Here is a 24,874-nt window from a genome sequence, read left to right as displayed (position 1 = left end):
ATTAAAAAAACAAAACAAACATATTATGTCTGTTACTAACGACTTTTTTTTCCTACATTGAAAGTCTCTTTCCCGGGTGATTTTCTAGCGCGACTGGGGCTCTTCATTTCTCCTCGGTGTCTCATCGCGGGCGGATTTGAAACAGACCACAGAAGGTGGTCACACACTATATTATTATTGAGAGACAGGCTCACTGTCTGTACCTCAGGCTGGGACAGTAGATCACACTGTATTATTATTATTGAGAGACAGGCTTACTCTCTGTTCCTCAAGCTGAGACAGGACATCACATACTGTATTATTATTGATTGACAGGCTCACTGTTCCTCAGGCTGGGACAGGAGATCACACACTGTATTATTATTATTGAGAGACAAGCTCACTGTCTGTTCCTCAGGCTGGGACAGAGGATCACACACTGTATTATTATTATTTAGAGACAGGCTCACTGTCTGTTCCTCAGAGTTGGACAGGAGATCCCACACTGAATTATTATTATAGAGAGACAGGCTCACTGTATGTTCCCCAGGCTGGGTCAGGAGCTCACACAGTATTATTATAATTATTGAGAGACAGTCTCACTGTCTGTTCCTCAGTCTGGGACAGGAGATCACACACTGTATTATTATTATTGAGAGACAGGCTCACTGTCTGTTCCCCAGGCTGGGACAGGAGATCCCACACTGTATTATTATAATTATTTAGAGACAGACTCACTGTCTTTTCCTCGGTCTGGGACAGATGGTCACACACTGTATTATTATTGAGACAGGCTCACTGTCTGTTCCTCAATCTGGGACAGTAGATCACATTGTATTATTATTATTAATATTATTGAGAGTCTGGCACACTGTTCCCCAGGCTGGGACAGGAGATACCACACTGTATTATTATTATTTTGAGACAGGCTCACTGTTTGTTCCTCAGGCTGGGACAGGAGATCACACACTGTATTATAATTATTGAGAGAGAGGCTCACTGTCTGTTCATCAGACTGGGACAGGAGATCCCACACTGAATTATTATTATTATTGAGAGACAGGCTTACTCTCTGTTCCTCAGGCGGAGACAGGACATCACATACTGTATTATTATTGATTGACAGGCTTATTGTTCCTCAGGCTGGGACAGGAGATCAGACACTGTATTATTATTATAGTGAGACAGGCTCACTGTATATTCCCCAGGCTGGGACAGGAGGTCATACATTATATTATTATTATAGAGAGACAGGCTCACTGTATGTTCCACAAGCTGAGACAGGAATTCACACTGTATTATTATTATTGAGAGACAGACTCACTGTCATTTCCTCAGTCTGGGACAGTTGGTCACATACTGTATTATTATTATTGAGAGACAGGCTCACTGTTCCTCATGCTGGGACAGTAGATCACACTGTATTATTATTACTGAGAGTCTGGCTCACTGTTCCCCAGGCTGGGACAGGAGATCACACACTGTATTATTATTATTGACAGATAGGCTGAAGGTCTGTTCCTCAGAATGGGACAGGAGATCACACATTGTATTATTATTATTGAGAGACAGGCTCACTGTCTGTTCCTCAGGCTGGGACAGAGGATCACACACTGTATTATTATTGAGAGACAGGCTCACTCTCTGTTCCTCAGGCTGGGACAGGAGATCACACATTGTCTTGTTATTGAGAGGCAGGCTCACTGTCTGTTCCTCAGGCTGGGACAGGAGATCACACGCTGTATTATTATTATTGAGAGACAGGCTCATTGTCTGTTTCTCAGGCTGGGACAGGAGATCACACACTGAATTACTATTATTGACAGATAGGCTCACTCTGTCTTCGCTTGGGCTTGAACAGGAGATCACACACTGGATTATTATTATTGAGAGAGGCTCACAGTCTGTTCCTCAGGCTGGGACAGGAAATCACACACTCTATTATTATTATTGAGAGACAGGCACACTGTCTGTTCCTCAGGCTAGGGTAGGATATCACACACTGTATTATTAGTATTGAGAGAAAGCCTCAGTGTTCCCCAGGCTGGGACAGGAGTTCAAACTGTATTATTATTATTATTATTGAGAGACAAGCTCACTGTTCCTCAGGCTGGGACAGGAAATGACACACTGTATTATTATTATTGAGAGACAAGCTCACTGTTCCCCAGGCTGGGACAGGAGGTCATACTCTGTATTATTATTATTGAGAGACAGGCTCACTGTCTGTTCCTCAGGCTGGGACAGGAGATCACAAACTGTATTATTGTTATAGAGAGACCTGCTCTTTCCTGACTGTTCCTTAGGCTGGGACAGCAGATCATAATCTGCTTTATTATTATTGAGAGACTGGCTCATTCTTGTCTGTTCCTCAGGTTGGGAAAGGAGATCACACACTGTATTATTATTATTGAGAGACGGGCTCACTGTCTGTTCCTCTGACTGGGGCAGGAAATGACACACTGTATAATTAGTATTGAGAGACAGGCTCAGTGTTCCCCAGGCTGAGACAGGAGATAACACTGTATTATTATTATTGAGTATCTGGTTCACTGTTCCCCAGGCTGGGACAGGAAATCACACACTGTATTATTATTATTGAGAGACAGACTCACTGTCTGTTCCTCAGGCTGGGGCAGGATATCACACACTGTATTATTAGTATTGAGAGACAGCCTCAGTGTTTGCCAGGCTTGGACAGGAGATCACACACTGTATTATTATTATTGAGATACAGACTCACTGTCTGTTCCTCCTGCTGGGACTGGAGATCACACACTGTTCTATTATTACTGAGGGACATGCTCACTGTTTGTCCTTCAGACTGGGACAGGACATTCCACACTAGGTTATCATTATTGAGAGACAGGCTCGCTGTCTATTCCTCAGGCTAGTACAGGAGATCACGCACTGTATTATTATTATTTAGATACAGGCTCACTGTGTGTTCCTCAGGCTGGGACAGTAGATCACACTGTATTATAATTATTGAGAGGCTGACTCACTGTTTCCCAGGCTGGGACAGGAGATCACACACTGTATTATTATTGAGAGACAGGCTCACTGTCTGTTCCTCTGGCTGGGGCAGGGAATCACACACTGTATTATTAGTATTATTAAGAGACAGGCTCGCTGTCTACTCCACAGGCTGGGACAGGATATCACACACTGTTGAAGTGTTCTCTCACGAGGCACCAGTTCTGTAGGGGTTTGGGCATTAACTGGGACAATTATTTTTGTGGCAGTAAATCACAAAATTGATTCTTTTAATGGTCTTAGAATCCAACCATGCGACATAACTCAAACAACGCACACACAGGTACAAATACACAAGGATACATTTGTTAATATATAGAATATGCATGCAAACCTAACAGATCTTATCGTATGGGTTATCAGAATACAAAAGATATAAATTCATTCAGTTACAAAGAGTTACACATATCAAGAGGACATAAGTTCGGTATATCATTCATTTAGACCATTAGACCATTTCGTAATTGAACTTGTTTACAACTTCTACATGAGATACTCAAAACAAGTACATAACCCTTAGGAATTAAATTGATATCAACTGGTTGGGAGCAGTAATGCAATAAGGTTATATACTCACTGCCGGGGCATCCCTTTTCTCACTGTTTCCGTAGTACAGCGGTTATCACGTTTGCCTCACATGCGGAAAAATCCCCGGTTCGAACCCGGACGGGAACAGCCTCTTTTTGCACGCTCCTGTACTTCACAGAGGTCTTGAGTGAGCGCTCATGCCGCAACACAGGAAGGCTGGAGCAGGTGGCTGTGGGCTTTGCGCACCGCCGAAATAGCTCAGTTGGGAGAGCGTTAGACTGAAGATCTAAAGGTCCCTGGTTCGATCCCGGGTTTCGGCATTTTGTTTCATCACGCCCTTTGTTCCTCTCTCCAGCGCCCCCTGCCTAAAGTGACGCGTCCCTTTCTCAGCCCGAAACGCAAGCGAGACACCAGCAGCGGTCCCTGCAGGTTTCCGTAGTGTAGCGGCTATCACGTTCGCCTAACACGTGCAAGGTCCCCGGTTCGAGACCGGGTGGAAACAGCCTTGTTTTGCACGCTCCTGTACTTCACAGAGGTCTTGAGCGACCGGTCATTTGTTCCCAATGTGTTTCCGGTGCCTTCATGCACTCTTGTACCAAACGCACGTTCCTTCTGTACGCGGAGCCGATCATTTGCAATTGGGCTGTGCCGACAGACCAGGACGAGCTCTGTCGGCTCAAAAGCAGCGCAGGACCTGCAAGAACAACAGAAAGATTAGCATCCAGCGGGGGCCTCTTAGTGAGCCCAAGATCTCATCAAGAATCGGCTCCAGCAACAGGGCTGGGCGCATTGTTCCATTCTCCAACAACTCTCGGTGTAAACAAGTCCCTCCTGGTCTCTGCTTGAAATGCACTTTCCTTCGTTTGCTTTGGTGTAACTGGCTTCCCCTGCATGGGCGAATGTGAAGAAGATCCTTAGTAAGTCACTGAAGAAAACCGAGAAGAGGTCAGAGTGGCCTCTGTCGTTCATCAACGATCCAGTCAGGCAGTACTCCTCTGTAAAGCGCCGTTCGTTCACATCGATTGGCTTTTTTTTGCCTTCATTCATGCAAGTAGTAAAAGCAGACGCCCCTCTAGGGAGCCTGTCAGTACCCGGAGTTTTCCCCTTCTGTAAGCTCCAAATAGCCTCTCAGCTCTTCTACTGTCAAATCCTCCTCAAGTACTTCCCTATCTTCTTCACTCAAAATGTTTTCTAGCTTTGAGGTAAAAAAATGAATTTCTTCATCCTTTACCTCTGTAGAGCTGTACAGTCTTGTGTAGAAGTGTCACGCCCTATGCAGCCAGAGGGCGGTCCTTCCCTGTCCTGTCCCTTGTTTCTGGTCTGCTGTCTTTCCTGTCCCTCTCTTTCCCTTTGGCTAAATATTTCCGGGTCTTGCACTCTGTCCTCGCTCAGCACTGACGTTTGGATGTCCTGAGACCTGCCTAGCACCAGGGTGCCCCACATCCGCTCCCTGAGGGCACAGGTTTCTATACGGCATTCCTGAACTATTTGCACTAATGAGCCCGGGCCTTTTTCCCGTCTCGCCGCTACGCATATGGGTCTTTTTCCGCCCTCCTGCTACCTACGGTTAGGCCCCTTGGACGTCCGTGACAAGAAGGCCTCAATGCAGGAGAGGATAGCACTCAGCTCTGTACTCTCTCTTCCCTCCTCATCAACTACACTTTCCATGACAGACTTGGAGCCTACCACTTTCCTGAAAAAGAAGCAAGTACACTTCTCATTTTCTTCCAAGAACTGCACTCAGCTTCTTAACAGCACTCCTCGACTACTTTCTTCCGCTATGCTCCAGACATCCTTTTTTAAAAGGGTGATATCCTCGAGCACATCGAAGCCACTGTGCAGCATCGTGTAGAGACGCTGCAGCTGCCTCTGTTTCCTGGCTAACACTCCTCTCCGTCTGGCAGCCTTCCTTCCCTCAGCCATGAAAAAGACCCTCGTCCTCACCTTCACCTCCTCCCACCATCCTCCTACTGACCCATACAGACACTGCAAGGACAGCCACTGTGATAGTTTCTCCTTGTAGCAGGATACTACCCCGTCATTCTCTAGCAGCTTTGTGTTGAGTTTCCAGAGGCCTGGGCCAAAGAAAGTCCCGCCCTGGAGTTCCACTCTACACCCTAAAGCTTGATGATCTGAGAAGAAGACAGGCTGAAGAGTGACCCCAACAACTTTCACTCTCTCTGAGGCAAAGCAATAGTCAGTTCTGGAGCTGCTATTCCTCCCTGACCATGTATATCCTGCTGTTGTGGGATATATACATCTATATGTGTCTGAGAGTTTTAAGTCTTGAACTAAGTTTTGCAGGGCCAGTGAGCTGGAATCCAATTTTATCGGCCTTTTGGCTAAGATCAAGTTCAAGTGGCATGCCCGCAGTTCCTGTCTTTCCAAAGTTCTAGAAGGCGATCGAAGATCCTGAAGAGTGCTTGAGCTGGTATCGCCCTAGGTTGAGCCTAGGGGGTTAAGGCCAAGCAGCAGCTGAGCTGGGTGGGATCCGGCAGCAACGTTCTCTCTCTCTGCTCTCTCCTCTCCCCTCCCCCTTTCTCTTGCTCCGCCTCCTTGACCTCTTGGCTGGGAGTAGGTACTCGTGGCCTGCCCGCAGTGCTTGCTTTCTTCCTCGAGACTCGGAAGCGCTATCCGCTTCTTCTCTCTCTCTCTGCCTCCTTGGCCTCTTGGCGGGGAGTAGGTACTCGTGGCCTGCCCGCAGTTCTTAGTTTCTTCCTGGAGACTCGGAAGCATTATCCGCTCCCTCTCTCTCTCTCCTCCTGCGCCTGCACCTAGCTGGGCTTTGCCCACAAGGACAAAGGCCAGGGCTCCCTCGCTGCTCCTTTAGCAGCTAAACCCTCCTCTCCACAGGACCTTGCTCTCTCTCTTTCTCTCCTTTTTTCTTTTTTCTCCTTTCCAGATGGCAGACAAGAAGACACTGATCCGGTTCCACTGGACCAAGAAAACAGAGACGATGCCAACTGTGAAATCCTTTTTCATTACCTTCCTGAGAGGGATCCTGCAGTTGGTGGCCGGAGATCTCTACTGCCTGCAAGACAACAAGGCAGAGAGATACATGGAGGCCTACATGGCCACGGACGCCTCATATGAAAAGGCAACGAAAATGATCAGAGAAAAAGGTAAGCACCCCGGTTTCTCTGATTTCAGGCCGGAGCCTATGAGGAAGACAAACCAGAGGACCATCACAGTCCTCACATACAACCCCTATGAACCAATGGAACTGGTAACAGCGTACCTAGGGAGGTATGTAACTGTGGTGGGCAAACCGACGGAGATCAGGGACAGTTGCGGCGTCTGGTATGGCAAACGCCAGTACCGAGTCCTCCTGAAAGAGGACCCAGAGGGCGTCGACGGTTTCCAGCACCCCCCGGCCCGCTTCAACATCGGAGCCGACAGGGGGTACCTTTACTACCCCAGGATGCCACAAGGAGAACACGTGTGACATCGTCAGATGTCACAACTGTAACAAAGAGGGGCACCTCCTTCACCAATGCAAGGTAAGCAAACCTTCATTTGCGCAGGTGGTGGAAGCCGGCGGGCAGAAATCGGTCTCAAGACAAAGGGAGAGAGGTGAGAACAAAGAACCCGCACCTCCCCCGCAGAGAACCGAAACTGCCGAGGCCACACCCCCAGCTGCACCAGTGCCACAAGATGGCTGCCAGGACGACGGACAAAATGGCCGACCGGAGAAAGGGCCCTAATAACTCCCAGCAAGAAGGGAAAGAGAAAGCGGGAGAAGAGATGCAGGGCGGATCCACCTTCGGAAGGACAAAAGAAAAGAGTGGTAAGGGAGAACCGTTTCCTCGTCCTAGAGGAAACGAAACTTTCTTCCCCCGAGGCCCAGTAACAACCGGAGGAGGCAGCCCAGGAAATGGAAACCCTCCCCCCCAAGGCCCAAAGACGACAGGAAGTGACAGCCCAGGAAACAGAACCCCCCTCCCCCGAGTCCCACGGACAACAGGAGGAGGCAGCCCAGGAAGAGGTAACCCCCTCCCCCGAGGCCCAGGGACAACAGGAAGAGGCAGCCCAGGATGTCGGAACCCCCTCCCCCGAGGCCCAGGAACAACAGGAAGAGGCAGCCCAGGAAGTGGAGCCCCCTTCCCCCGAGGCCCAGGAGCAACTGGAGGTCCCCGAAACTCCTGGAGAAAGGGAAGAAAAAACCCTTCCCAAAGCGGTGGCGGAGAGTATCCTCGAGGAAGACGAGGATTACTTTGAAGCTGCCCTGGAGCCGGGACTGATGGTAGGGCTGGACCTGTCCAGCATGTTTACCTTTCAGTCCCCAGCGAGACCTGGAGGGAGCCCAGCATATTCCCCCCAGGACCCAGACAAGAGGAGCTACATCTAGGCTAAACAGTGCCCAGATGTAGACTCCCAAGTTTTCCACTGTAAGCACAAAGAGAGGAGGTTCAACTTTCACTTGTTTAATCATGATTGTGAAACTTACCTTTCTAACAACTAAGGTGAGAGGGCTAATAGACCCGTTGAAAAGACGGGGAGTTTTTCATGATCTGGCCTCTCAGTTTGTTTCTTACAGGAGGTCCACCTGAAGGATGAAAGCGACAAGCTGACATTCACCAGGGAATGGATGAAGGGAGAATCATGCTGGAGTGTAGGAGGGGTCCACTCTTCCGGAGTGAGAATCCTCCTCGGAAACCCAGAGATGACGCTGGTTTCCTCCTTCCCGGTGGTGCAGGGCCGGATCCTGGTCGCACACATCGACTGGAGGGGGCAGAAGTTGAGAGCAATTAACGTCTATGCTCCAACAGAACCCTCTATCCTGAAGGAAGTGTTTGCTGACCTGGCCAGCTGCTGCACCACCAACAGACAGGTGGTGCTTGGCGGGGACTTCAACGTCGACCGGGAGAAGGGGAGCGACGCTAGCTCGGCAGAGCTGGAATCGCTACTTAAGCAGTTCTCCCTAGTAGACGGCTTCAGACGGTGTCGCCCTAACGACGCCGGAACAACCTGGAAAAACTCCCGGGGAGTGTGCAGCCGCCTGGACTACATCTTCCTGCACACGACCTGCTCCCTGGAGTCGGCGACGGTGTCCCCGGCGTGGTATTCCGACCACGAGCGCTTGACGGTGGTGGCTAACACCAGCCTGCCGGCATTTGGTCGTGGGTACTGGAAGCTGAACCGGGAGATACTGGAGGAAGACGACTTCAGGGCACTGTTCCGGAAAGACTACGCGAGCTGGGGCGATCTGAGAGACGGCTACAGCTCCGTGGTGGAATGGTGGGAGTCAGTGAAAGACAGGACCCGAACCCTGGCGCAGACGTACTGCAGACGGAAGGCGGCCAGGGAGAGGAAGGAAGCTGCACGACTCCAGAGACAACTAGAGGAGGAGTACAGCTCGGCTAACGGGGGAGGAGCCTTCAATTCAGCCCGGGCACGGGACCTGAAGGAGAGGCTCCGCAAACTCAATCAGGTCCGAGGAGCCCAGAAAAAGAGGGTGATCCACGGCCTGAGACGGGGAGATGGAGAGGAAGTGCTAGACGAGAGCGACAAGGTAGAAGCGGCCACCGCTTTCTACACGGAGCTCTTTTCAGAAAAGCAGACGGAGGTGGAGGCAGGCGATGCTTTTCTGGAGGAGCTGAAGGCACGAGTACCTGAGGAGGTGAGGGAGGACTTGGAGGGTCCGATCGCGGCCGAGGAGCTGAAGGCGGCGCTCTTGTCCATGGAGAATGGCAAGGTGCCAGGGCCGGACGGAATCCCCAAGGAATTCTACACCTGCTTCTGGGACACCCTGGCGGCAGATCTGGTGGAAGTGGCGCAGGAGATTTTCCGCTGGGTGAAACTCGGAGACACCATGAGGGAGGGCATCATCTCCCTGCTCTTCAAGAGCCCTTAGCAGAGACGGTGTGACGGGACCCTGGAGATACCGGGAGGCGCGGGGGAAACCCAGAAGATCTCCCAGTACGCCGACGACACGACGCTGTTCCTGAGGTCGGACAGGGGGTTGAGGAGGGCCCTGCAGGTCATGGAGCAATACTCCAGAGCCTCGGGGTCGAAACTCAACCGCCAAAAGAGCAAACTGAAGTTCTTCGGGCCCTGGAAGTACAGGACGACGGCGCCGGAGGGTCTCGTGCTCTGCACGGAGCCCCTCAAAATACTGGGGGTTTCCTTCCAGAGCCAGGACAACGAGACCAACAACTAGACCAAGAGGATCGCCAAGGTGAACGCGAAGCTGGGTCTGTGGAAAACGCGGTCGCTGTCCTACACAGGGAAAGTGATGGTGTTGAAAGCAGACATCCTGCCGGCTTTGGTTTACCTGGCGGTGGTGTACACGCTGCCGGCCAGACTCAGACGAGCGCTGCAAGGGATGATCTTCGGCTTCGTCTGGGACGGCAAGTATGAGTACATCACGGATGTGTCAGCCGGTCGAGGAAGGGGGTCGAGATGTCCCACATTTCCCCATGAAACTCGACTGCATCTTCTACTGCAACCTCTGTCGGGCGCTGCGGGAGCCCATCAGACCCACCAGACGAAGCGCCTAGTCGCCAAATGGGGTTTCCCCACGGCGAGGGAGCGCTGGAAAGGACTTTGGGCCCTATACAGGGATTAAAGGACAATAGCAAGTGCTAGGTTTGGAGGGACTCTGTTAATTGCGCAAATTCGCCCCCACTTGCAAAGATTGATAACGGACAATCAATCTCCGTTCCGCCGTTGTTTTTTATTACATGGAGTGTTAATATGTGTGAGATGTTCCTTTTGAGATGTTTTTTTTGCGGAATAAAGTATATTTTGTAGAACAAAAAAAATCTTATGCCAAGGTTTACAAGTTATCTGTTGAACTACATTCTAATAGGTGTGGTCACATTCCAGGTCATTTGTTTACGTTTTTGTTTCTGGAGCAACTGTTAGATGAAATGTGCTAATATGTAACCTAACTCCAGTGTGAATAACTAGAAGAGGGGAGCAGCTCCATTCCAGACCAAGGGAGCTTTGAGATTGGCTGGGCCAGATCTCTCATTTGCATATCTGATTTGGAAACACTAAACCCCCTTCTTGCATGGATTTAACTTGCACTCAAGAGTCCCCTACTGTGTATTGCTACTTATTTTTTATGATAAGTGGTGATTACCAGTTGACAGGTTTTATTTGTTGAATTATAAATGTTTCTGTATTATCACCCTGAATGGCCTGTACTCACGGTTTGGTAGGGTATGTGTTTTCATTTCTTTGACCAAATGGAATTTTTGCTCTTTTAGTATTTGTCTAGAAGGCTTTCTGAAGTCAGGAAGCCCATTTATTTGGTGAAAAAAGATTCTGTATTAATATTAATATTTCTCATATAACATAAATAGGGTCTTCTATGAATAAAAAGATCTTGCACTTGGACATCTTAATAAAGCTGTGTGCTTCCATACAATCGAGCAGTTTTGATTCCTAATATTTGACCTTAGGTGTGGGAATGGGTCTTTTTTGCCATTTGATTTCCAATTGATCAGCACAGTATAGAAAATAGACCCATAAAGTAACCTCAGCAGTGACAAATGTGCAAAAAGTGATCACTTGTTTTCGCCCGCTTTCAAACTGAAACCCTTTGGTGTGTTAAGAGAATGTGATAACCACTGCACTGCGCAAGGTGGGAATGGGTGACTTGTTGAACTTCAAGAAACGACTTCCCTCAGGAATATATTACCACATTCTGAAGAGGAGATTTTCTCCATTTCTGTAGTCTGACTTCCTCTTTTGCTAGAGAGCTGTAGAATGTGGAGTCACCTATCCAGCTCTGGGAGCAGTGTGTTACTGCCGGATGAGCACAGTAAATTAATACAGCAGAATAAACACACTGTGAGTATTTGAAGGGAATTAACAATCTTTTACGTCTCGCCATGTTCAATGCTGCTGTCATTTCTGTAATATTGTGATTATCACGTTCATCACACATGCGCAAGATCCCCTGTTTGAAATTGGACAGAAACAGGTGTCTTTTTATCTTCTCACATTTTGCACTCCCGCCAGTGTTTTATGGATCTTGTTTTGTTTTATTGCAAGAATTCGAATTTCCTGTGTCATTCATGATCACATCAAACAGCCAGCAGATCATGTCACCTTTCAGATAGTCATTCTTCTGCTTCCTAAATTTCCTAGAGACAGGTCTTTTCAGCAGAACTGACAAACGTGGCAAAGCAACCTGATAAGACCAGGTCCTAGAAGTCACTACCCAGTCAGTTACTACTGCCAAAATGCAAGCCCTTCCTCCAGCCTGAAGACGTTGATCCTACATTACTCATGAAGAAGATGTATCTACCAAACCTCAGAGAGCTGAGCTGGATCACTACCCTTCTGAATGACATTGCAGTAACACTCTACCACTCCTCTTCGTGCACTCATGCTGGAACTTTGGGAGGCTACTGCAGACAGCAGAGGTTGGATCGTACACAGAGGTTGAAATAGCTCAGCTGAGAAAGCCTTAGACTGATGCTCTAAAGGTCCCTGGTTCAATCTGGGGTTTTGGCATTTTGTTTCGTTGCGCCATTTGCTCCTCTCTGCAATACCCTGTGTCCAAAGTCACACTTCCCTTTCTCAGCCTGAATCCCAAACTAGAGTCTTTGTGTCCTTGAGTCCCTCTTTTACCGAAAAGTGATGAAGTACAGAAATAACTTAACATGTTTTGCACTCCTTATGGTGTTTTATGGTGGGACCTGTATTTCTCTATGAATTTCCTTAGTGACAGCCCATTTGTTTTCAATATATTTCTGGTGACGTTATTACAGCCGTCTCCCCTGGTGGCTTGTTTTCATATCCCACTTCTGACAATGACTTTTCTTATGTCACTTTGATAGGAGTACAATTGGAAAAAAAACTAAAATGTGTGTAGTTGTTTCCATATCAAACCTGTCTTCCATTTTATACAGTATTCCACAGGAGTGAATCAATTCCTTGTTTAATTTTGCAAATTACCCTACTGTCAAAAAATCAAAATTCCCATGTAGCCAAGGAGTTGCTGAAAAGCAACTTCACTTTGATGTTTTGTGTTGTTATAACTAATTCATCTCCTTTAAAAAAAAATAGATTTCTGTAGAAGAAAGGTGTCTCACACTACAGTTTAAATTGTAAACAGGTCATAGAAAAAGCTCCTTAGCTCCCTGTCGGGAATCAAACCCCACTCTCCTGTATGACAGGCAGGGATTCTCACCATGGTTAAATTGCAACCGTAATAATATTGACAACATTAATAAATGCATATATAATTGAAATTGAAAACACATCTAACACAGCATCTTTTCTGGTTATATACCACAATGCATTGCTGATATTTGTTGTTTGCCATTTAGGTTAAATACTGTCATGTTTTTCTCAGCAATCGTCTTTTGATGCGTAAGTATAAATAATGATAATACTATTTGAATACATACAGGTCTTAATATTATTTTGATTAAAATAGGAACAAGTTATAGGTTTATTCCATGCTGAAAAAAAGAAGAAAGAGAACACAATGTTTCGGCCGTGGAGCCTTCTTCAGGTGTGAGAGAGACAGGGCAGTAGGCAAAGGTAAAGTAGCGGGAGAACAAAGGTTGGGAGGGAGGAGGAGTGAGAGGCGGGAGCAGGGGACAGAAAGAGAGGCCAATCAAGAGGTGTGAAGTCAGAATGGGTGCAGAGAGGTGTGAAATGAAACTTCCAATGAATGGAGAAAATTTAAAAGAACAGTAGTCTGTCGTTAAGGGAAGGGAGAATGTGTGATCCTAGCTGCAGAATAAGTTTAGTTTCTGTGGTCTTTCTGATGTATGAGTTCGGAAAACTGTCTTTGAGAACACAGACGGAGAGATTAGAGTGGTCGTGGCCGTCAGAGGTGAAATGAGAAACAATGGGCTTGGAGAGATCTTTAATCTTCACAGCCCTGACGTGTTCTCTGAAGCGGTCTCCGAGTCTACTTCCTGTTTCTCCAATGTAGATGGCTGGGCATTTACTGCAAGAGATACAGTAAATAAGGTTGCTGGAGATACAAGATGCTGTCTGGGTGATCCGGAATTGTCCTGAAGGGCCTTGAATGAGTGTGGTGGTGGCTGTGTACTTGCAACTAATACAGCGAGCTCTGTTGCAATGGAAAGTGCCTGGTGTGGATGGTTGTTGAGGGCGGTCAAGGGAGCTGTGAACAAGGAGGTTACGCAGATTAGGTGGTCAGCGGATATGAGATGATAGGGCGATCAGAAAAGAGGGCCCCAATGGAGGGATCATCCTGTAGGATGGAAAAGTTGTGGTTAATGGTCCTGGGGATAGGAAGTGTGTTAGGGTGGTAAGGAAGCACCAGAGGAATGCGGTTGTTACGGCGAGAGTTCCTGATCAGGTTGATGGTCTGGGGGTGTTTTTGGCTCGGGCAAGGGCCCTGTCAATCACACTGCTGGGGTATCCTCTGTTGATAAAAAATGAGTACATTTCGAGGGCTTTGAGTGGACAGTTGGTAGACAAGTGGATGTCTACGGGGGTAGTTGATAGACAAGTGGATGTCTAGAAACGGAAGAGTGGTGGAAGATATGTTAACCGTATATTTGAGGGACGGGTGGAAGTTGGTGAAATGGTGCAGGAAGAACTCAAGCTGATCGTTGGAGCATGTGGCGGCACCAACGCAGTCATCAATATATTGTTTGTAGAAGTCAGGGACATAGCCAGTGTAGGAAGCGAAGAAGCGTTCTTCTACCCAGCCGACAAAAATGTTGGCATAGCTGGGTCCCATTCTGGTGCCCATGGCAACTCCACTGACCTTTTGGTAAAAAAGATTATTGAAAGAGAATGCGTTCAGTGTGAGGACCAATTCTGCAAGGCGTACCATGGTGTGGGTGGGTGGATCAAGCACTGTGCGTTTGTCCAGCGTGTGCTTGAGGGCTGTAAGGCCGTCATTATGGGGAATGACGGTGTACAGAGATGTGATATCCATGGTAAAAATGTGGCATTCGGTACCCTGAAATTGGAAACCATTGAAAAGTTGGAGCGCGTGGTTGGTGTCTTTGATGTATGAGGGAAGATCTTCAACCAGCGGTCTCATGAGGCTGTCGAGAAAGGCTGAGATGTAAGTAGTTGGACAGTTACATGCTGATACGATGGGCCGTCCAGGGGTGTCCGGTTTGTGGATTTTGGGGAGGAGGTAAAATTGAGATACCTGTGGATGTTCCATGATGAGCCGGTTCGCCTCCTGGGGGAGCTCGTTACCGCTGATAAGAAGGGAAATGGTGGATACCACTTCCTTTTGGTAGTCAGTGGTAGGGTCCTGTTGGAGACGGAGGTAGGCAGAAGTGTCAGTTAGTTGTCTAGAGGCTTCAAAGACATATAGATCCTTATGCCACACCACAACAGCACCTCCTTTGTCCGCTGGTTTGATGACGATATCATCCCTGTTGCGGAGAGACTGGAGCGCCTGATTTTCTCCTTGGGTGAGGTTAGACCTATGTTTACTGGGTATAGAGAGTGCCTTGGGAGCTTGATTAGTGCATTGGTTGATGAAATAATCAACTGGTGGAAAACGGCCAGAGGAGGGAGTCCAACAGCTCTGTTTGGGATTAATGTTGTTAATGACATCAATAACCGGGTTGTTATCAGCTGCCTGTGAAGAGGAATTGTCGGCAAAATGTGCTCTGAGACGGATCCTGCGGTAAAAGTGGTTAAGGTCGACATTGGTCTGGGGGATGTCCAGCTTCCTTGGAACTGGTACAAAACTGAGCCCTTTGCTGAGGAGGGATCGCTCATCCTAATGTAATCGCTCATATAATCGCTCATCCTAACATGTAAATCTTTATACATGTTATTATACACATAAAGTAAACTGCATGACTAGAACCAATTCTGTTCTAATCAACCATAAGTAAGAGTAATTATAGTCAACATTTAGTTGACTAGACTAAATCAAAAGTGGGTGACTACAAAGTAACTAATAGACATTTTAGGAACAAGTACAGGTTTGTTCCATGCTGAAAAGAGAAGAAAACGCAAAGTGTCAGCTGAGGAACCTTTAACAGATGTCACATGCTGACGCAGTTACCTACTTCAACTAATAGACATTTCAGTTGACTTGACTAAGACTATGATTAAATCAAAAACTAAAGTGGTGACTAAAGCGGTGTATTTTTAAGTCACCTGACTGGATAAAACCCTTTCCACACTGACTGCAGCTGGAAGGTCCCTCTCTGGTGTGATTAGGTGCAGTGGCTCTGTAGCTAAGGATGTATATCTGTGGGTGGAAAGTTGCTGGTTCAAATCCCACAGCTGGCAGAGAAATCCTATGCTGGTGGGCCCCTGAGCAAGGCCCTTAACCACAACTACACCAGAGATGCTGACCCCTAGCTTCTCTTCCTATCTGTGGGCCTCATAGTGAGAGTGTTGTGAGAAGACAAAATCCTAATGTGAGAAAGTGATCTTATCTTATGCGCTGGTGGTGTCTTAAGGTGATTCAGTCACTAAAACTCTTCCCACGCTGACTGCAACAATTTATTTTCAAAGTTTATTTATCAAATGCACAACAACAGAGCATGCAGCAGTAGTTGCTGGCAATGAAATGTCTTTTCTGCAAGCTCACAAAAATCACAAGAATCACAGAAATCACAAAAACACAAAAATCACAAAATTGAGATTATGAAAATAAGGTTACATAATAACAGATGTAATAGAAATTGAATAAAACTCAATATGAGTAGAGCTGCTATGTGTCCATGGTATATGCAATATATACAAGTAGTGCGGTTATGCCGAATACAGTGAAAACTGTGTGTCCATGTAGCCATTACAGGTGATTTGCTAAAGGAGCTGGAGGTTGGCTATTTAGCAGTCTGATTGCCTGGAGGTAGAAGCTGTTCCGTAGTCTGTTGGACTTGGACCGAATACTTTGGTACCGTTAACCAGATGGTAGGAGGGAAAATAGTTTGTGACTGCGATGACTGCGGTCCTTGAGAACGGACCTGGCCTTCTTCAGACATCTAGCTGAGTAGATATCCTGGATGTTTTGTAGCTCACAGCCGGTGATGAGCTGTGCTGACTTCACCACCCTCTGCAGTACTTTGCGATCCCGGGCAGAGCAGTTCCCATACCAGGCAGTGATGCAACCAGTCAGGATGCTCTCAACAGTGCACCTGTAGACGTTGGCCTGGATATGTGATGGCATGCCAAACCTCTTTAGCCTACGGAGAAAGAATAGGCGCTGCTGTGCTGTTTTGACCATGGTTTTAGTGTGGTGGGTCCAGGTTAAGTCCTCTGAGATGTTAACTCCCAGGATCTTGAAACTGCTGACCCTCTCCACTGCAGTTCCACTGATGTAGATAGGTGTGTGATCTCCTCCCTAGTGTTTTCTATTGTCTCTCTCCTGTGTGAATGCGCTGATGGGCTCTTAAGTTACTTGAAAGACTAAAACTCTTCCCACACTGACTGCAGCTGAATGGTTTCTCTCCTGTGTGAGTGCGCTGGTGGGCTCTTAAGTTACTTGATTTACTAAAACTCTTCCCACACTGACTGCAGCTGAACAGTCTCTCTCCAGTGTGAGTGCGATTGTGGGCTAATAAGGCAGTTGAGACTCTAAAACTCTTCCCACACTGACTGCAACTGAATGGTCTCTCTCCTGTGTGAATACGCTGGTGTCTTTTTAAGTAGTGTGACTGACTAAAATGCTTCCCACACTGACAGCAGCTGAATAATTTCTCTCCTGTGTGAATGCCCTGGTGGACTATTAAGGTTCTTGACTGACTAAAACTCTTCCCACACTGACTGCAGCTGAATGGTCTCTCTCCTGTGTGAATGCGCTGGTGGACTATTAAGGCACTTGAGTCTCTAAAACTCTTCCCACACTGATTGCAGCTGAATGGTCTCTCTCCTGTGTGAATACCCTGGTGTCTTTTTAAGTTGTGTGACTGACTAAAACTCTTCCCACACTGACGGCAAGTGAAAGATTTCTCTCCTGTGCGAAGGTTTTTTGAAATGCTAGACTGACAAAAACGCTGCTCATCCCTGTGTTGTAATGGCAGTTTGTCCACTCCATCTGAGCAAGGTTTTGAGTGATTCTTCCTCATTGTCTGATCATGCTGGGGTTTCTTATTCTGCAAATCCTTCATGGAATGATTTTGCTCTCTGTTCTGAAACTGAGATTTGTTTTCTCCATCGTGTCCTTCAGTGTGCAGCTCAGCAGTCTGAATCACCTGGGGCTCCTTCTTCAGCTCTGCGGGGTCAATCAACTGGGGCTCCATGTCCTTATCTGTAAGATTAAACTCACTCAGTTCTTCTTTGAGCTCTTGTACAGAGACACAGTAAAGTTCATTACAACCTTGTGACATATTGTTCGTGTCCTGATTATTAATCTTCTCTGTAAAAGCATCACATACTAAGAGTCCAGGTGTCCCACTCTCAGGCTCCGTCTTCATCATGGGCACAGAGTCCAGATCCTCCACACTCTGTCTGCTCTCTGTGTGCTGCTCACTGAGTGTCTCTTTCCCTTCTGCAGCAGTGATCTCTGTCTCCTGCATCAGACTGGAGCTCCACTCCTCCTCCTCACTGTGCTGCTGTTCAAGAGGTGCCCTTTCCCCAGCATCAGGGAGAACACTGGCCTCTGAGCCTGAAAACACAGGACAAGAAGACAAGCCCTTTATTATAATAATAATAATAATAATAATAATAATAATAAACTTTATTATACAGATGCAGCCATTCAAAATGCACGGTACCGACGGGCACTCATGGTGCATTAGTCGGTAGTGAAAAGATTTAATAATTTAATCTCTTTACTGTGCACATTTTAATCCGCTTAGTATTGAATATTTATAGGAAATTTTACCGCTAAAGGGAAATTTTAGTAGCTGAGCATAAAAAGAAGAGGAGCAGAAGAAGGTATATAGATAGATAGAAGGTCATAAATGATATTAATTTAGGAGCATACAGTAGGCTAGTCAAACGTTCTGAGGTCAAATTCTTCCAGGACGACGGCATCGAAAATTTTTGGAGCGCCCTCTCTTTAAAGCCCTTGCCAAATATGAAGACAGTACGTACAGTTATAATTCAAACTGAATTAAAAACTACACATCCCAGTTACCATGGTGGTGCATGTGATCATTGCGTTTAACCAATGAAGGGTGAAAAATCAGTCACATGACTTTGGGGCTGAGTTTCGAAAGCTTAATCTATCAGCAACAAAGCGAAATCTATACGATAGGCTACCTCAAACTGTCAGTTACATGACTGTGTACATCGCTTAAGCCACTCCTATTTGGCATTTTAGTTATGGAGACAGGAAGACGCACCCCCCCTCCCCCTCCCTCTGAGTGCCTGACTTGTCGCCATCTTTAACCGTTCCGTTTCCGAATCACAGTAGGTACACGTACAAAAATTAGGTCATCCCAGATACAATACATATAGATTTTTGTGGTAAGAGGGAGCAAAACATCAGTATTTACCGCTAGTAATTAGTGTGAGATTTATAGTTGAAATCTGAGCCTAAATATTAAGTTAAAATCTCGACAAAGCAATGTAGGAAATACGCACACAGAAACACACAGAGAAAATAAATCCTTTCTGACATCTAAAATCAGTTTCGATCAAGGTCTCCAAAATGAACAAGAAAACATTTTCAGAGAGCAATTACGCTATGTTTATTTAGAATAAGTGATTTATGAGCAATCTAATTTCTTATTCGTTTAAAACAGTGAAATGTCAGCTGCAAAAGATCGCACCAGAGACAGCACTATCTCTGCCACTCACAGACGTTCAGGAAAGGGTGAATGAAGTCATGTCAAGTACAATACTTCGGTGATCAATAATAACAGTTGAAGGACAAGAAACAAAAGATAGTGAAAACGGAAGCTTTTTAAGGCTAAAACTAAAATTCGTCCTACAAATTAAGGCAAATATAAATTCAGGACGTTAAAGTGCTAGAGGTGTAAAAAATACAAAAATGCACAAGAGCAAAAAGTTTTAGAAATGGAGCAGGTGTTACTTTGAAATAAGCAAACAGAAAAAAGCCATGACTATACATAGTGCAGAAGAGGGATGCAGGAACACTTGCTTAGATATACAAAAAAATCACAAAAAGTGTATATTACAAAAGAACATGCAAACATGTTCATGAACATGTACGTCCATTTCCCTTTGGGATCAATAAAGTCTTATCCATCTCTACACATGAAACAGAGTGAGGAATCAGAAACTTAGCATGCATAAAAAACAGCAATTCTGTCAGGCGTTCTTGTCCATGGAGAATGGCAAGGTGCAAGGTGCCGGGGCCGGACGGACTCCCCAAGGAATTCTACACCTGCTTCTGGGACACCCTGGCGGCAGATCTGGTGGAAGTGGCGCAGGAGATCTTCCGCCGGGGGAAACTCGGAGACACCATGAGGGAGGGCGTCATCTCCCTGCTCTTCAAGGGAGGAGACGCCGCCGACCTCAAAAACTGGAGGCCGATCACGATGCTCTGCGTGGACGTAAAGATCCTGTCCAAGCTCCTGACCGGCAGACTGAGAACCGCCCTCCCCCACATCATCCACAGCGACCAGACGTGTGGGGTGGAGGGGCGATCCGTCAGCTGGAACCTCCAGCTGACCAGAGACGCCATCGCCTGGGCCGAGGACCGGAACGTGCCCATGATGGTGGTCAGCCTGGACCAGGAGAAAGCCTTCGACAGAGTGAACCACAGCTATCTGTTCAGGGTGCTGGAACGCTTCGGTTTCAGAGAGAGTTTCAGCCGCCAGATTCAGATTCTGTACTCTGACGTGGGCAGCAGAGTGAACGTGAACGGAAACCTGGGGGATTTCATTCCCCAGGAATCCAGAGTACGACAGGGCTGCCCCCTTTCACCCCTTCTCTATGTTCTCTTCACAGAGCCCTTAGCAGAGGCGGTGAAACGGGACCCCGTCATCGACGGCCTGGAGATACCGGGAGGCACGGGGGAAACCCTGAAGATCTACCAGTACGCCGACGACACGACGCTGTTCCTGAGGTCGGACAGGGGGTTGAGGAGGGCCCTGCAGGTCATGGAGCAATACTCCAGAGCCTCGGGGTCGAAGCTCAACCGCCGAAAGAGCAAACTGAAGTTCTTCGGGCCCTGGAAGCACAGGACGACGGCACCGGACGGTCTCGAGCTCTGCATGGAGCCCCTCAGAATACTGGGGGTTTCCTTCCAGAGCCGGGACAACGAGACCAACAACTGGACCGAGAGGATCGCCAGGGTGGCTTCGTCTGGGGCGGCAGGTACGAGTTCATCACGAGAAACCGGATGTGTCAGCCGGTCGAGGAAGGGGGTCGAGATGTCCCACATTTCCCCCTGAAACTCGACTGCATCTTTTACTGCAACCTCTGCCGGGCGCTGCGGGAGCCCATCGGCCACAAGTACCAGTACTTTGTCAGGCTGTGGCTCTCCATCCCGATGAGGCACTTGGTCCAGTGGTCAAACACTGGGCCCAAGGCAGAGAGGCTACCAAAGTTCTACACCCACGCTGTCAAGTGGAGCTCTGTACAAAGAGGTGAGGGGGCATCTGGTCACTGACGAAAGGCTGCAAGTTCCCAGACAAGTCTGGGAAGGATGCAGCCTAAAGAACTGGACAACGAACTGAAGGACCTCAACTGGATGGCCGTACACAAGAGACTGGCTACCAGAGAGGTCCTCTACAGACACTTGCTTACCAGGAACCCGCATTGCCCCCGGGACACGTGTTTCGTCGAGGAGACTCAGGAGCACGTGTTCTGGAGCTGCCCCTTCGCCAAGGCGGTGTGGGGCAGAATGGACAGCACCATGCAACTCCTGGGGACGGGTTGCGGTGCTCAGTTACCAGTATATTCTGCTGGGGCTGGCACCTACCGGACTGGACAGAGGGACGCAGTTCCTGATATGGCTTCTGCTGACCCTCACAAAAAAAGGCCTGTGGGACGCAAGGAACAATCTCATCCGGCACAACATCGAGTGGGGAGCGAGAGAGCTGGAGGAGAGGATCCTGGCGGACCTCAGGAGAAGGATGAAGCGCGACGTTGCTAAATGGGGTTTCCCCACGGCAAAGGAGCGCTGGAAAGGCCTATGGACCCTGTACAGGGATTAATGGTTTACAGCAAACGGTAGGGTTTGGAGGGACTCTCATAATAGCGCAAATCCGCCCACCCTTGCAAAGATTGATAACGGACAATCACCGCCGTTCCGCCGTTGTTTTAATTATGTGAAGTGATGATGTGTGAGATGTTTTCTTTTTGAGATGTGTTTTTTTCAGAATAAAGTATATTTTATAAGAAAAAAAATATGCGAGCTTACTGCCTCCTACGGGCTCTGTATTTGTTAGCGATACAAGACCGGCCGTGGAGAAATGAAGTGAGGAGGGTGTGTACATTAAAAGGCTCATAGCATCCCTGGAAGGGCTCAAACCACCACCCTTTTTGTTAACAACTGAGCCACAAAGACGCATGTACAGCTTAACACTTCCCGGTCTCAGTGAAAGTGATACACTCCGTAAAATTTCCAGAGATTCATTTATTTTAAAAGGAAAATCACTAACAGCGGCCGAGATCTACTGGAGTTTTTTTCATTCTATACTGCGATTTCTGAAGGGTACCCTGTGAAAATACGAGTTTTGACGAGAAGGGATGGACATATAAGGTCAAAAGGCTTGGGGAATTGAACTTTAAGGTGAAGACTGCGGGTTCAGTAGCAGCAGAACCTGATCAGTATCAATTGACTCCGATATACTTTGAAAATGAACTTGGGGATTTAGAGTCAGACGTGCTACCGTTGCACCATGGGGTACTTAATTTAAAAAAATAGAAAAAACAATCAGTGTTCCTGGATCTGTAATTGAGAACAACACCTACACAAGAGCTGCGCATGAAGAATAAAATGTGGTCTGGGAAGAAAAGACTCTTTGGAAGAGCTGCGCTCTTCACAGATTTTTCTTTGTGAAGCTGATTTGTCTCCTTTGGGGAATTCAAAGGCACAGACAGCCGTGACTTCATGGCCCAATGGTAGCGTGTCTGATGCCAGATCAGGAGGCTGTGTGTTCAAATCATGTCGAGGTCAGCTGTTACTTTTTCAGGTTCTGCTGGTCCTGAACACGGAATTCACACCATGCAGTTGAGTTCTATCTGTACACCACATAGATAATCTAAACAAAATAGAGCAGTACAGGACACGCAGTGTGGAGCTCACACAGGCTTACAGTCTCCAGCATTGGAGTGAAGGGGGAAAAAAAGAACTTTGTTTTTTTTTTAAGTGAAAAGGCACAGTTCACATCTGCTTAACATCACGTCCAACTTTAGAGACAGCTACATCAGATAATGGAATCCCGGAAGTTTCAGATAACTTTTTTTAATACAGGTTCAAGCAAACCTGAAAGTTAATGTGTTTCCGGACACCTTTGTTTTATTAAAAAGTGTCTGAAGCCTGAAAATGTAATTTGAAAAAAAAAACCGCTATTGGACATTAGCAGCTGCTTTTAGTAACGATTTGCTATTTCATGCTGGAAAACAAAGGAAACAGACCCAACGTTTGCTTTCAGGTGCGGTTCATTACATAATATACATTATTACTGAGGAGCTTGAATAAAATTTACACGAGCCAGGTAGAAGTCGAACCTACAATCTTATGATCCGAAACCAGACGCGTTGTTTATTAAACCGCTGGCATTTCACATGACCTGAATTCCCCCATAGGATGCTCAGCGTCGCTACTAGTAATGCACCGCTCCGTCCTGGTGCACGTTTTCTCTATGAAAAAAAAAGACATTTTTCCCTTGCATGATTTCTCGTTTTTTATCAAAGCGTACAGAAATAAAAAAGAAGAAGAAATAGTGTGGCAAAAGAACTCTGTCGCCCTTGGGAGATGTCAAACGCATTGGACATGGAAATGCCAGATAAAAGCCAGTTCTCTTCGTTTCTCAGTGTCGGGGCTGCTATGTAAAAGAGGCAATTTGCTCTGAGCTCAGGTTAAACGCTTACTGAACGCAGATGTCTCAGAGCGGTGTGTCCAAGCGGCTGTAAAAGGTGATGGGTGTCCTGTCACCGTAGCCTAGTTGGTTAAAGCGCTTCTCTATTAAACAAAAGAACCGAGATTCAAATCCCAGCCGTGTCTTTCTTCCTATCTTGTAGTACAGAACGTACCATTTCGGGCAATCACAAAGGGCTTGATTTCGTTAAATGCATGTGTTCATTTCCTTTCTGGAAAACTTGTTTTTGATGAAATTCACACAGCTTGCGAAAAATGAAATTCAATTATTGGTTAACAGTGCAGAAGAAATATTACCATATATTACCAAAATAAACGGTAAGAGATTTTGTTTTAACCGAAAACCTCTGATTCGAGAAAAGAACACACCAGTCTCTGTGGCGCAATCGGTTAGCGCGTTCGGCTGTTAACCGAAAGGTTGGTGGTTCGAGTCCACCCAGGGATGGGATTCTTTTGCGATGTAAACGTTGTCTTTAGTCGATTGGATTTTTCAGCGAAACCATAACCATTTTAATATTTGCAGGAAATGCGAGTGTGTAACACGTGTCAGGGTCACCGAGAAATGTCCAATAATGCCCAACATTGCAACTCCCCAGAAAACCATATTCACCCAAAACAAATTATCGTCGAATCTTCATTTATACTCCAGTTGAATCCTCTGCTGAAATATTTTAAAAATACTGTGCAGGTTTGTTTGAGACTTGACAAGCATTGTTAAGATAGCACTGTGCAGTTGGATTTTGATATTTTGACATATTTACCTTAATTTTAAACATAAATACTATACAGTCTATTGTAATTTTCAAATATGTTAGCTGAGGATGCAAAGGGGTGAAAGGGAAAGGTCAGAGGGTATAGTAAAAACAAGGTTAGGATTGGTGGAGGTGGCAGGGGTGTTGATGGTTTTTCTCTGTAGAGGATGATTGAGTTTTTTATCCTTCTCTGAAGTGAGAAATTGGAAGAGTTGGGAGTTGAGGGATCTGATGAGGTTAGTTATAAAAGGAAGTTGATGTGGAGCTGTTAGCTGTAAAACTTCCTAACATCTTTGATGTTGTCATCAAAGATAAACTGCAGCAAGCAAAGATAAAGAAAATTATCTTTGCTTACTGACCTGTCTTTCTCACACCTGAAGAAGGCTCCACAGCCAACATGTTATGTTTCCTTTCTTCTCTTTTCAGCATGGAATAATCCTTTACTTTTTCCTTTGCAGCCTACGCATGCTGACACAGCTACTCACCTGATATATAACATTCCTATAATCGCAACTATGAATGTCCACTGTGGGTATTTTTTCCATTATTATTTATTTTGGCATTGAAGCATATTTTATGTAATAGCGAAGTGTCATAATCACTGAAAAACATAATTGTTTTCATTTAGAAAGAATTAAAAAAATATAAATCACTATGAATTACATTTAACCTGTTCTGATCTAGGTTT

The 24,874-nt window shown here is 46.5% G+C and overlaps 1 protein-coding gene, 3 non-coding genes and 1 pseudogene across 4 annotated transcripts in view; 4 read left to right on the top strand and 1 right to left on the bottom strand.

The window, feature by feature from the left end:
- LOC138242769 (zinc finger protein 271-like) overlaps nucleotides 1-18,077 on the bottom strand; it is a 735,173-nt pseudogene extending 717,096 nt beyond the window's left edge.
- LOC138242797 (zinc finger protein 271-like) overlaps nucleotides 1-24,874 on the top strand; it is a 683,123-nt gene that overhangs the window by 266,028 nt on the left and 392,221 nt on the right. The gene's annotated exons all lie outside the window — the stretch shown is intronic.
- On the top strand, nucleotides 3,791-3,863 carry trnaf-gaa (transfer RNA phenylalanine (anticodon GAA)). The gene has a single exon. It is a non-coding gene; the product is annotated as a tRNA-Phe (tRNA).
- On the top strand, nucleotides 10,738-10,795 carry LOC138243725 (U7 small nuclear RNA). Its single transcript, XR_011192343.1, has one exon. It is a non-coding gene; the product is annotated as a U7 small nuclear RNA (small nuclear RNA).
- Nucleotides 23,806-23,879, top strand: trnan-guu (transfer RNA asparagine (anticodon GUU)). The gene has a single exon. It is a non-coding gene; the product is annotated as a tRNA-Asn (tRNA).

This window comes from Lepisosteus oculatus, chromosome 14, assembly GCF_040954835.1.
Source record: "Lepisosteus oculatus isolate fLepOcu1 chromosome 14, fLepOcu1.hap2, whole genome shotgun sequence".
Lineage (NCBI taxonomy): Eukaryota > Metazoa > Chordata > Actinopteri > Semionotiformes > Lepisosteidae > Lepisosteus > Lepisosteus oculatus.
Note: the sequence above shows the minus strand (reverse complement) of the source record. Positions and strands in the feature narration are given on the sequence as shown.